The following is a 13022-nucleotide window of genomic DNA, read 5'->3' as shown; positions in this document are numbered from 1 at the left end:
GCTGCCCCTTTAGGCTGTGCACGGATGGTACAGTAAAGAGCTGTTTGTGTGATTCACCAAAGTTGTCAGGTATATATATGCCAGTGTGCTGCCTTCCTAGCTGTACCCAGCTAAATTTTGTGGTTCCGCAACTTTCGATGGGAAGTAGATTCTGTTGAAAAGTTTCATATCTAAAAATGGTGATGAGTAATTTCTGTTTGTAAAAAATGGTGATGTCTGTTTATAAGAAAGACTATGGAAAGACCTAGAAACAGGAAAATGTGTAGACTTGGCGACAGAAGACGGCTATTCAAAACACATTTCAAACATTCTTCGAGCTATATTGCCCACATGGCAAACATGAAGGAGTTGAAACAAATATTGTAATATCTTAGCTAAGAGTATCATAACTGAGTTCTAATATTGTTTTTTTCTCATGGATACTAGAGCCAAGGATTTCACATTAAAGAGCAACCACAGAATCTTCTGTAATGTGACACAAACATAATAAGCTACCACTATAGTATAAGAGAATATGCTAGGATATTTGATATAGTTCACATATTCTATTGAATTACAGCTGCAGGATAGAGAACCACGATTAAGTAAAGAGATCATTGTTTTTGTGCGTTAACTGAAATTCCATTGTCATAAAATGATTTAAGCATATATAATTTATGTTTTCCTGCAACTAATGCATCGTTGTCTCAAAGTGTACTTGATCTGTGAGCAAAACTGTGCAGTCCATGCACTGGAAGACCAAGCACCTGAAGTTATCGAGCTCAAGCCATTAGTGATTAAATTTTTTAAAATAGTATGGAAGATAAAATAGAAGCCAGCAGTTTACCAGCCTCTATATATTGGTAGTTTACCACCAGGTTCAGTTTGGCTATTTTATTTAATAATGATTGGCTATACAAAAAATTCTCAAGGATAGCGAAAAAGGGAGCTCAAAAGCCTAGCAGGTACAGTTTGCTTGGTAAAATCCTATGTTTTATCACATCAAAGATTTTCTGAACACTGAGAAAAAAAGCGCAGTTAAACAATTTGTCAAATGACGAATACAGCTCAGCTGCAAATTTGTCAAGAATTAATGTAATGCCCCTTCTTGTAATATCGCCTTCCTCATGATTAAAAAAACAAAGAATGTTTAAAAAATTTGTTAAAGAAAATGTTAAAAAAATGTCCTTAACTTGAGCTGAACTCCATTGCCTTCCTATACAGCAGCGAATGTAATCATCAGGTTACTGAGAGAGGCAGTCGAGCACAGCAATGGGACATTCCGCCAGTAACGAAGGAGGAAGCAAAGAAAGCCTTAGGAGCAATGCAGAGAGGGAAAGCAGCTGGTGAGGATCAGGTAACAGCAGATTTGTTGAAGGACGGAGGAGAGATTGTGCTACAAAAACTAGCCACCCTGTATGCGCAATGCCTTGTGACCGAGAGTACCAGAAGCTTGGAAGAACGCTAACATCTTAATTTATAAGAAAGGAGACGTCAAGGACTTGAAGAATTACAGACCGATCAGCTTACTGTCCGTTGCCTGCAAGGTATATACTAAGGTAATCGCTAATAGAGTCAGGACAACCTTATACTTCAGTCAACCAATGATCAGGCAGGCGTTCGTAAAGGATACTCGACAATAGACCACATTCACACTGTCAATCAGGTGACAGAGAAATGCACAGAATATAACCAACCCCTGTATATAGCCTTCATTGATTACGAGAAAGCATTTGACTCAGTGGAAACCTCAGCTGTCATGCAGGCATTGCGGAATCAGGGTGTGGGAGAGTGGTATGTGAAAATATTGGAAGATATTTACAACGATGGCACAGCTACTATAGTTCTTCATAAAGTCAGCAATAAAATTCCAATACGGAAAGGTGTCAGGCAGGGAGACACAATCTCACCAATGCTATTCACTGCCTGCTTACAGGAGGTATTGCGGGGCCTGAAATGGGAAGAGTTGGGGATAAGAGTTAATGGAGAATAGCTGAGTAATTTGCGATTCGCTGATGACATTGCCTTGCTAAGTCACTCAGGACAAGAACTGCAAAGCATGATCAATGAGTTAGACAGGCAGAGCAGAACGGTGGGGCTAATAATTTACATGCAGAAAACCAAAGTAATGTTCAACAGCCTAGCAAGGGAACTGCAGTTCGCAATTGGTAGCGAGGTGCTGGAAGTAGTAGAGAGAGAGAGAGAGAAAAGGACGGAAAGGCAGGAAGGTTAACCAGGCGATGCCCAGTTGGCTACCCTACACTTGGGGAGGGGAACAAAGGGGAAAAAAGGAAAAAGAGCGGCAAGGAAATGAGTCGTCTAAGTGTCCAGCGACCACTATGTCACAGAGACAGAGGGCGCGCACTGAAAACTTAAAGATTATAGGCGGGAATGCAACCCCGAGTCCCTTAGGAAATTCAGGAGCGCTTTCACCGCTTTCTGTTGTCTGGAAGGTTGTGTCCAAGGCCCCAGAACGTTAGACTCTGTTAAAGGACGCGAGTCCAAGCGGAGCAGAGAAGCAACTAGGCAACCGTGCTCTCGCTCAAAACGAGGGCAGTCACAGACGAGGTGGCTAGAGATATGTCTACTTAGGGCAGGTAGTGACCGCAGATCTGGATCATAAGAGGGAAATAACCAGAAGAATAAGAATGGGGTGGAGCGCATATGGCAGGTTCTCTCAGATCATGAATGGTAGCTTACCAATATCCCTGAAGAGAAAAGTATACAACAGCTGTATCCTACCGGTATTCACCTATGGGGCAGAAACGTGGAGGCTAACAAAGAGGGTTCAGCTTAAGTTAAGAACAACGCAGCGAGCTATGGAAAGGAAAATGATAGGTGTAACGTTAAGAGATCGGAAGAGGGCGTTGTGGGTGAGGGAACAAACGCGGGTTAATGACATCTTAGTTGAAATCAAGAAGAAGAAATGGGCTTGGGCAGGGCATGTAATGCGAAGGTAAGATAACCGCTGGTCCTTAAGGGTAACGGAGTGGATTCCAAGAGAAAGGAAACGTAGCAGGGGACGGCAGAAAGTTAGGTGGGCGGATGAGATTAAGAAGTTTGCGGGGATACAGTGGCGGCAACTGACAAAGGACAGGGTTAATTGGAGAGACATGGGAGAGGCCTTTGCCCTGCAGTGGGTGTAGTCAGGCTGATGATGATGATTGCCTTTCAATTACAGCATTACCCACAGCATCGGACAAGCTGATATGGACCAGATGGCTTTGGTGACCCTGGCACAAGATATCCACGGCGCTTCACGTTGCGTCATAATAAATCTGTTTCTCTCTCAGACACACATGCGGCTGCTGCAGAATCCATGGATGCGTGTGTTCCTTAATTGGAATGTGGGTGTTTGCGCTGCAGTTACATCTGAAGTGTCATACAAACTTGTCTGAAACCTCGTTTTCCTCAATATATTTTGTTTACTGGTGATTATGTTGGAGTGTCTGTCTATTCTTTAGCTTGGTGGGTGCCATATATCAACTTTCTTCCCTTCGTATAAATTAAATGGATGATTCGTTGCTTCACCCCACGTCTTGAAATAATGCTGCTTATTCACCTACTTATTTTTCGTATCGTATATAGGACAGTTGACCACTTGCTTTTGTTCTGCTGTTCAATAAGCTGTAATGAGTATGTGTGTGCAGTTTATGACCAAGTAGAATGAGCCCATGCTTGTCTGAGGTTTGGTTTTATGTGGTTTATCGTACGTCCCAAAGTGACTCAGGCTATGAGGGATGCCGTAGTGGCGGGCTGTGGATAATTTCGACCACTTGGGGTTCTTTAACGTGCACCGAAATCGCACAGTACAAAAGGCCTCTAGCATTACGCCTTCATTGAAATGAGGCCAACAAGGCCGGGATCAGGCCCACATCTTTCAGGTCAGCACCTGAGCACCAAAACTACTAAGCCACCGTGGCGGCCTGCCCATGCTTTTCATTCAGTGTTTCGGTATATACACTGCATTTGTCATCACCTGTTGGGTCACCTTGTCAAGCCACTGACAGCAGTAGCGTTTTGTGGCTGCTCCCTCTTTGCACAAAAAGAAAATTCAATTTGAAGAAGTTATGCATTAAAATATTTTGTTCCATCACCTTACTTATTCACTCTCAAGGCTCAAGGGCATTATTTAGAGAAATGGGTGAACAGAACAAATTATTAACAGAACAAATCAGTTGCAGCTTTCTTGAAGGCGATGTTATTGACGATCGCAGTGCCAAAGGCAAAAAAGTGGTTCCAGTCGTTACTGGTGTGTGGATAAAATGACCATATGACATGCGAGAACACACTTTAAACATGTGGTCATTACGTGATGAAATGTAGGGCTCATTGTAGTGCTTGTGAAAAGCTGAAAATCAGTGCACCAGAGGAAAGAAATAGATGTTGTAAAACAGAAAACAAGACTGTCTGCAGTGTTGAAACTGAATGGTAAAAAGAAAGAAAAATTTATAGTAAAGCAAAAGAAATATCAATATTGTTGTGACAAATTTGTCGTCAAAAAAAGGGCAATTGAAATGCTAAAAACATCTTGCCATCCTAATATCACTCCCAAATTTTATCAAGAATTGCAGAGAATTTTAGAATGTGTGGTAAAACAACTATTTTGATTCAAATTTAATACCCGCCTTTGCTGCTCTGCCAATGCCAAAACTGGTAAAAATTTTTCTCGAAACATGTAATACCTATTTGAAACATTTTTTGTATAACATGTCTATACCTCTGGATTGTAAAGTTGAGATTTCGGGGCATGGTCAAAGGTGTCTACCACTCATATTAATAAGACAGCAAGAGCTGAATTACGACTATCCAACATTAAAATGATCGTTAAACTGCAAGATCAAATAGCCCCAGTTGAAGGACTCATCATGCTTCTGCAAGTTCCAGTGGTTCTCGCTAAGCTGGTGCCAACAATACATGATCCCAGCTCTTTGAACAGCACTTCAACAAACCTTGTTAGCAGAAGCACGAAGTTGGCAGTGCACAAAGTGCCATGAAATTGCGGCCGACCATGCTCACGTCGAGGACCTCATTTCAACAGCAACTAACATACACAAATATCTACACAGTACCAAGATTTATTACAATGAAAAAAAAAAAAGGTTTTCCTTGCTGCTAACCAATACGAAGTTGCCAATTCTGAGTCCTTGCGACACTTACGGCCAAGTGAAATGTGCCGTGTGAATTACTTCTGCTTATATGCATTGCTTACAAGGTGAGTTATTATTGAGAAAGTTGGCTTAGAATTGAAGAAAGCATATCAGTTTGAGTAGTTTAAGCACACAAACAAGGAATGAAAACATGGGAAATGAGCTGCAACCAATCAATTTATTTCCTGGCTGAAGCACTGTACACAGGAAGAAATGAATCATTATTAGTATGGCTTCAATGCAAAGCAATACTGCAATTAAATAAGAAATTCAAAAGACAAGCCAGTTATGAAAGTTGTTCACGTGCCATCATGTCTATGCTATTATAACTGGTACCCTAATCTCTTAAAAGAAGTTCAATCTCATAGGTAAATGAATGCATCTTAAAGGGGGGAGGGGGACTATACACCATTGCCACGCCATCTAGCATGACCTACTGACGGAATTAAGTATTCCCACAGAACACCAATGCAGTACACCAATTGTTTGTAATGTCTTTTCTGTCACCCATGCTTTCTAACACAAAATGTGCGTGGATTCAGGCAAGGCAGCTTGAGAGAAGTGTTACAAAACAATTAAGGATTCTGAACCTGCTGGCCACCTTTTTGATGTTAAATGTGGAATATACTGTGGGCTTAGGGCGCAACTGCAGTTAGCTTCGGTGCATAGGGCACACGTCGTGAAGTTTTCACCTTGCCTTAATAGTAGAATGAAACATTGGTCACTGACCATGTCGAACACGTTGATTGACATTTCAGAACCCTAACAGGTTGCTCGTTCAAAATGAAGGACCGGTCATGACAAAGCAGCTCCTTAACTAATCAGGGCAATGACTTTGCATAAGCCTGGTGAAGGTTTCCCTTTGTTCTGATGACTGTCTTCGGAATCATCTATGTTATAAAGGATTCCAGGTGCAGCCACACTTACACATTTCTTTCAGTGGCAAAGATTTCCAAACTCTCCCAAGCAATTTCACGCCCTGGTTGTGCATGTTCTGCCACAGCAGCTGTTCGATTCCTGCCGACATCACTGCGATGCTCTTTCAGCCGCCTGGGTATGTTTCTAGTTGTCTCCCCCGATGTAGACCGAGTTAATCGTTGCAAGGCAAACGATTCCGGGGAACTTCGAACGAGGCAGAGCATCTTTAACATTTGCAAAATCCCCGCGCAATATACTAGTTAGCACGTGGGCAATATTCACCAAGTGCGTTTTGAAAACTCCTGCCATTCGTTTGGAATGTACAGGGTCGTCAACTCTTAGTACGAACACGCGCGTGGCCTCACTCTGGAGGGCCACTGCGCACGACACGGCCGCGCATCGAAGCGAAGTGGTAGATGACGTGAAGCACCACGTCCAGGTCAAACTTCCCCACGTTGTAATGAATTCTCATTATTAACTTGCATATATCCTCTGCGCAAATCAGGTTGAATGCCGAAACGAATGAGCGCACATATGCCTACTCGCAAAACTCATAAATTACGCGAAATGAAAGCGTATTCATGTCGAATTATAACAAGATTTTCCGGAGAAAGCTGGAGCGTCTTCGAAGGCACTGCACAAGCGCGAGCACCCAAACAACGCAAGCACACACGAGTCCTTTCACAACGAATCAAGAGATCACAACGCGTCACGCAAAAGCCGAGGTCACATATACACGGTGAGAATGATGCCAAACGCCTGCATGACCATAGGAAACTTTATCACACCACCTAAAATCGAAGCGCGACCCCGACATCATACGATCAGGCGTTGACAGGGGCCGATCAAACAAGCAAACGATGCAAAAACGGCGGCCCAAATCTCGTCCGCCAACAATAAACGAAGCCAAGGCAATCCATGGGTGAAAATAACGCTTTGGGCCGGCTTTTCGTTATTTCCACCGGGTAGCAATAACGCTTTGGCTTGGATTTCCGTTATTCTCACCCGGTCGCAATAACGCCGGCCCTATTTGGATTGGCCGCTCGCGTAGAGTCGAAGACGAAGCCGCTGTTTACCGCGCCTGGGTGCCGTGCGTGCAAGTCGCGACGCGCATTCCTCTTTTCATCTTTTAGTACGGGCCTCTGTGCGTTTAGGTTCTGTTCAGCGATTACTTCATCGTGCAAGCTTCATCGATGTGTGATGCTGCAGTGGGCGACATCTTCTGAAAGAAACAGCGCACGCCAGATCGTCCCGGCGCCCTCATCGTACGGATTCTTTGCGCCCAATTTCAACCGTACAAGTAAGTGACATTTTCGTTTGGTCATACGGGTTGTTTCCTGCCATCAAGTTATGGTGTGTTCAATACAGATTTTTTATCATGGATTGTGTGCGCGAGCCGCTGCTTGTTGCTATTTCTTGTTTTGAGCCGGTCGCGTGCGGCCGGAGGGAGCCTATCGTGTGCAACACACGATCGCAGCGGCGCAATCTGCAGGCGTCTTTCTCATGCTTTCTTTCGCTGCAGGCTCTGATCCTTCGTCTGCCGTGCGAAAGAACATTGCCGGTCGTCTCTTCAACGCCAAGTATTTGTCCCTGCTCACGACCATTCAGTAAGGTAAGTCCAAACCGCAGTCTCCGTTCAGAAAGGGGCGAGTAAATTAGTGTGCGCGCTTCTGTGGCACGTACTGCGCGCAGTGCTCACATCTACTGCAGCACTGTATGTGATTCTTATTGCACAATAATCCCTTTATAATTTTAGCGCTGCAAGGCAACTCCTTCTGCCAGGCCGCTTTTTTTTTTTTTGCGAATGGACGGCGTCAATTTTTTTTTTCTTTACCACGGAGTAGCAAGCAAACGATAAAACAGTAAACGTGAAATTTATTTATTCATAGGCAAGAAATTAGCAGCTCATTTGTGCTCTGCGCTTCCAGGCATGCGGCCGTTTTCGCTTACACCTTGCAATATTTTTGCTAACCCAGAATGTGACTTATCATGCCAGCAGTTTTACTGCATTCGAATGGCAAGATGCGCTTGCTAATGGTGTTAAGTTGATATGTAACTGGCTCTTCACTCAGGCTGAGAACTAATAGAGAAAAGTGAACTTGTTTAGTTCTTTTTATTAGTGAAAAAGTCAGGGTCAGGGCTAGTTGGTGGCCAAACATTAGCTCACAAAAGCGTACAGTCTATGTCACCTCTTTTTGTGCTCTTGTATTCTCTTATGAAAGAGTGAAACTTTAGGCTTGATGTTGCTCTAAGAGGTTGAATAGAAGAATACGCTAGTATCTAAGCTTTTCTGTTTAGAACAATAAGGATTTTGGTTGCACTGCGGTAATCTGTCAACGAAAAAAAAAATTCTGTAATGAATACTGTCAATCTCGTAAGCAGTAACAGTATAGTTCTTTCTTTTTTCTGCAGTGGCTGTTAGAAGATATGTTAATTATGTTAGGCACTTAGTGACAATTCACTGGTAATAGGCCATTGTGCTGTAGAAGTTTGTCTAGGCTTATTATGCCAGTGCACTGCGTCAATTATGCCTGTGATAAATATGTGGCAAGTGCTGTAATAGATAAAGTTTGGAACAAAAAGTTGTTTCTCGTTTTCAAACTATTCCTGTCGTTTTTTGAGCATGTGTGCTGCCATTACGTGGTTTAATGAACATATAAGTTATCACTAACCATTACACTAACGCTATAAATGACATCTCTATTGCAGTGCACCTGGGAGAAGGAGGGATGCAAAGGTGCACAACCACTGTCACTCCTAGCACCGAAGTTCAGCCTGGATTCTTCAAAACCGTACGAGTGGCCGGGACTAGACGTGTGTGGTATGTATGTTTTTATGTAATTGGGACATTGTTGCAAGTTCATCATCACTTGATGTCCATCCGTGAACATAGTATGCTATGTTGCGCAGCTGCAGCCATTCTATTACAGAGATTTTAGAGCTTTTCAATGTTTTCGAGGACTTAGTTCCGAAAGAATTTCTGAATAATGGTTTGAATAATTGTGACCACTTTTTATGGCATGAAGTATAAATCCAGTTTTTTTTCTGCAAAAGTAGGCTGGACTTCAGCAAACATTTCATATTGAATTAGTTTGAGAGGCGCTGCCTACAATTCATGTTGCTGGAGAAGTCAGAAAAAAATGAGGCAGAGTTATGGTAATGCTTGGCAGGGTGGCATGCTACCAAGCTAATATGACTAGCACCGTCGTTTATGCATGTAGAGCTTAATGTGATATGAAGCTATGTGAGGCTGTTCATCTTCTTTGCACTGTTCACACTTTCTTTTTGAGTAGGAAGGTGCTGTTCACTGATGTGAATAATTTCCAATAACTCACGTGAACCCATATTTGTTCTATTTCACATTGGAGTGAACTTAAAATTTAACTAAGCTCACGTGCCCTGCATGTGAAAGCAGATATGGAAGGCAACTGGTTTAATAGCCATTCTTGCATGCTGTCAGTCAGTGTTTACAATTTCATTATGCTAAGCATCTGAAAAGATGTGTAAAGGTAACACAACATTCTGTTGTGCCAGCAAAATGTAATTCATGAGAATTACTGCTGCTGCATATGCTGCAAGCATTGGATGAAGCAGCACTGTCTAAATAAAAAGACGAGCTTTGTAATTTCCTCAAGCAAAAATAGTGCTTTAGAAGGAGACTGTTCTATGCTGCTTGTGTAGTTAATGTAGTCTGTCAGTGAAGGCCAGTCCATAACCAAAGCTTTTTGCACAGGCATAATGTAGAGGTGTAGTATGAAACAGGCTATGAACGTGAACAAAAAGTATCTTTATTATAATGTGGTCCAAATAATTTTTTTGGTATGATGTTACCTCATGCATGGAGATAACTCTTTAGATGTGTAAGTTGCCCTTGCTATTATTTCACATTTAGCCGAAAGCTTTTCCTTGTTTTCCAGGAGTGGTAGACTAAGATTTATAGTGCATAGCCTTTGTGCATAGGCCTTTCACCAGGTATTTAAACTGTATCGAAAGGCTGTGACAATGCAATGCACCCAGAAATGCCATCACAGGCACAAGCTTCCTGCTGTTTGCTAATCGGAAATGAATTCACAGGTAATATATGCAGGGAAAATTACAATTGGAAGTATCACTCATTGATGCTCAGATAATCACCTACACTTCCCTTTTAGGAAGAAAATTCACTGTATGGGCAACAAAACATATAATGGCATCAGAGACCAGAGACATATTGTTAGCAAGGGCTGCATGAAACCTTAACCACTCTAGATACAGAGAAATAAAAACACGAGAATGGAGGGAAGGGTTTGTTAAACGGCATTTCATTTTATCACCTTTTAGTAGCTTCCATTTCATGCACATGTTTTTCTGTTTCTTGATATGACCCTCTTCTTAGTCTGGCATCCGGGATGCCTACAGCCTGACCGTGCAGCTGGGCACAATATTCTGGATTTTTCCTGAGAAGCCAGTGTGCTTGTGATAATGTCAGCATATGTGAGTGATTAAGTAGCTGCCATTTAGGACATGTTTTGTTTTTCCTGCATATCTTTTCTGATTTTGGTTCTCATTAATAAACAGAAGCCTGCACTTGTGGCATTGTTTTCATGCATCGCCCTTTATCCCTGCCTTTTGTGTGGTTTACACTTTTAGACCTGAATTAACTAAGCCCATGGTCACGTCGTCTGAGCTTTGTGGTTGCAAAATTCATTATATGTTTTCTTCTCTGTGCAGGTCAAATACATGGTACATACTGCCTCCACCTGTATGAAGAAGACTGCCAGGGTCATTGCTGTAATATGGTGTAGCATGTGACAAAATAAATATGACGGTATGTTTCTTTCTCCAATTCGTTTATGAATCCTTTGTGTACATTCTGCAGTAGTACCTGCACCTGAACACACAATGACACAGACCATCTCACATGAAAGATTCGTCGCAACATTTTGACACTGCCTGCACTTCCAGAAAGACTCGGGCTTCTACCATATGGGTCAACTTTAGTTCTGCATTCAGTGGGCAGGTTTACGCTACAGAAGGGTAATAATGCTCTCGTGTGGACAGTATAAATACACCACCGAGTAGTGCATAGATACCCTTTGCAGTAGGGCATTACTTTGTACCACTAGAAGGGTAACTTTATCCACCATGTAAGGGTATAAGCATGCACCACAGGGGTGCAAACTTTGCTCTGTTTATGACGGTATAAGTTTAGTCTTTGACAAAGTAACTTTGCACTTCTATACATAGCATAAATTTACCTACTAAAGGTGCAAACTTGCACCTTGCATGCTAGGATATGTTTATGCTTTCCTCAGGCTAACATTTACCCCTTTTAGAAAGGTGTAATGTTATACCTAACTGGTTTAAAGTTACTCTTCTTATGTCAGTGCAAGTTTAGGCTATTAGAGCGTAACATTACTCTATGTGCGAGAGCATAAATACTTAGTCTCCAAGAAACAGCGTAACCTTACCCCCAAAAAGGTGTCAGCTCAGCGACAAGTGTTTTACCCCCCAAAAAGACTAAGATCACACCTTTTTTTTTTAGAGTGTATGGTATGAGTTCGCGGTAGTGCGCGTGTCCTCAAGTACGTCAAGGTCTGTTGCCACAAGAATTCCGCTGTACGGTCCGCGGTGAGCATGAAATCTCGTAGTCGATGCTTGGCCGTTGCGGGATCCAAGTAACTCTGTAGCTGAGCAGAAAGCGACGTTCTGTGCGGGCGAGCTAGTCTTTGCCATTTATATCTCAAGATCCTGCAGATCCGAGCACCGTGACCCTCTGAAGGTTGGAAACTGGCAAACAAGACGACAACATCATCTGGGGGCTTCTTGGTTCTGATGCAGAAGGACAGCGAGCGTGCTAGGCAGACGGCGACGGCAATAAGCGCAACGGTGAAGTGAGGGTCACTGGACACATACTGAAAGGGGTCCGCAAGACTAGAAATGAATCTTACAAGTGTTAAGGTTCGGGCTATTTGGTTGATCTTGTTTGATGAAACAGCGCAAGGGACTAGGACGCAGACAGAAGAGGACAGAACAGCCATGATCATGTTTCATCATTTGACCTTGTTTAATCAAACATGATCAACCAACTAGCCCGCACCTCAACACTTGCAAGCTTCATTTCTTGTTCCGCGGGTCCTTTTAAATATGTGTCCACTGACCCTCACTTCACCGTTACACTTACTGCCGCCGCCGTCTGCCTAGCACGCTCGCTGTCCAAATGCATCAGAAACAAGAAGCTCCCAGAAGATGTTCTCGTCTTGTTTGCCAGTTTCCAACCTTCAGTGGGTCAAGGTGCTCGGATCTGCAGGGTCTTGAGATCTGAATGGCAGACTAGCTCGCCTGCACAGAAATTTGCTTTCTGTTCAGCTACGGAGTTACCTGGATCCCGCAACTGCCAAGAGTCGACTAGAGAGTTTATGCTCATCGTGGACCATACAGCGGAATTACTGTGGCAGCAGACCTTGGCGTACTTGTGGAACAGATTCACACAGCGCAACGGAACGAGGACAAGAAGGAACACGAAACACAAGATGGGCGCTGTGTTTCCCGTCCTGTGTTTCGTGTTCCTTCTTGTCCTCGTTACATTGCGCTGTGGGAATCGGTTTCTTAAAGCATGAACCAACTAGTCCACACCAGAATCCTCTCAGAACGTACTTGTGTACACTCGAACGACCGCAAACTCATACCATAGTCCTTCAATGCATTGAAGGACTATGCTCATACCGTAAGCGGGCAGGCCCACAACCCAGAAAACTTGGAGCTCCCCCAAAGACGTCGCCGAGGTACTGACCCTTGTTCCGAAATTCGTGGCTCGGCCGAAGAAGTCAGCGCCCGAGCTCCTGTCACTTGTGAGACATATTTCAAAGTTCCGGATGAAGAGAAGCAGCGGTGCATATTTCATGGTGTCAACGTCTAGACCAAATGCAAGTTTAATCGGCCCTGTGTCTGTCCTCTTCTGTCTACGTCCCCGTCCCTCACGCTGTTTCATCGAAC

The 13022-nt window shown here is 43.2% G+C and overlaps 1 protein-coding gene and 1 long non-coding RNA gene across 3 annotated transcripts in view; one reads left to right on the top strand and one right to left on the bottom strand.

The window, feature by feature from the left end:
* Window positions 1-13022, bottom strand: part of LOC149354150 (uncharacterized) — a 110420-nt gene that overhangs the window by 76014 nt on the left and 21384 nt on the right. The window lies entirely within an intron of this gene.
* On the top strand, window positions 7083-10872 carry LOC149354151 (uncharacterized). The gene is made up of 4 exons (XR_016291183.1): window positions 7083-7347; window positions 7570-7659; window positions 8757-8868; window positions 10758-10872. It is a non-coding gene; the product is annotated as an uncharacterized LOC149354151 (long non-coding RNA).

The sequence above is a fragment of the Amblyomma mixtum genome, chromosome 3 (genome assembly GCF_055824585.1).
Source record: "Amblyomma mixtum isolate Tamu chromosome 3, ASM5582458v1, whole genome shotgun sequence".
Taxonomy (NCBI): Eukaryota; Metazoa; Arthropoda; class Arachnida; order Ixodida; family Ixodidae; genus Amblyomma; species Amblyomma mixtum.
Note: the sequence above shows the minus strand (reverse complement) of the source record. Positions and strands in the feature narration are given on the sequence as shown.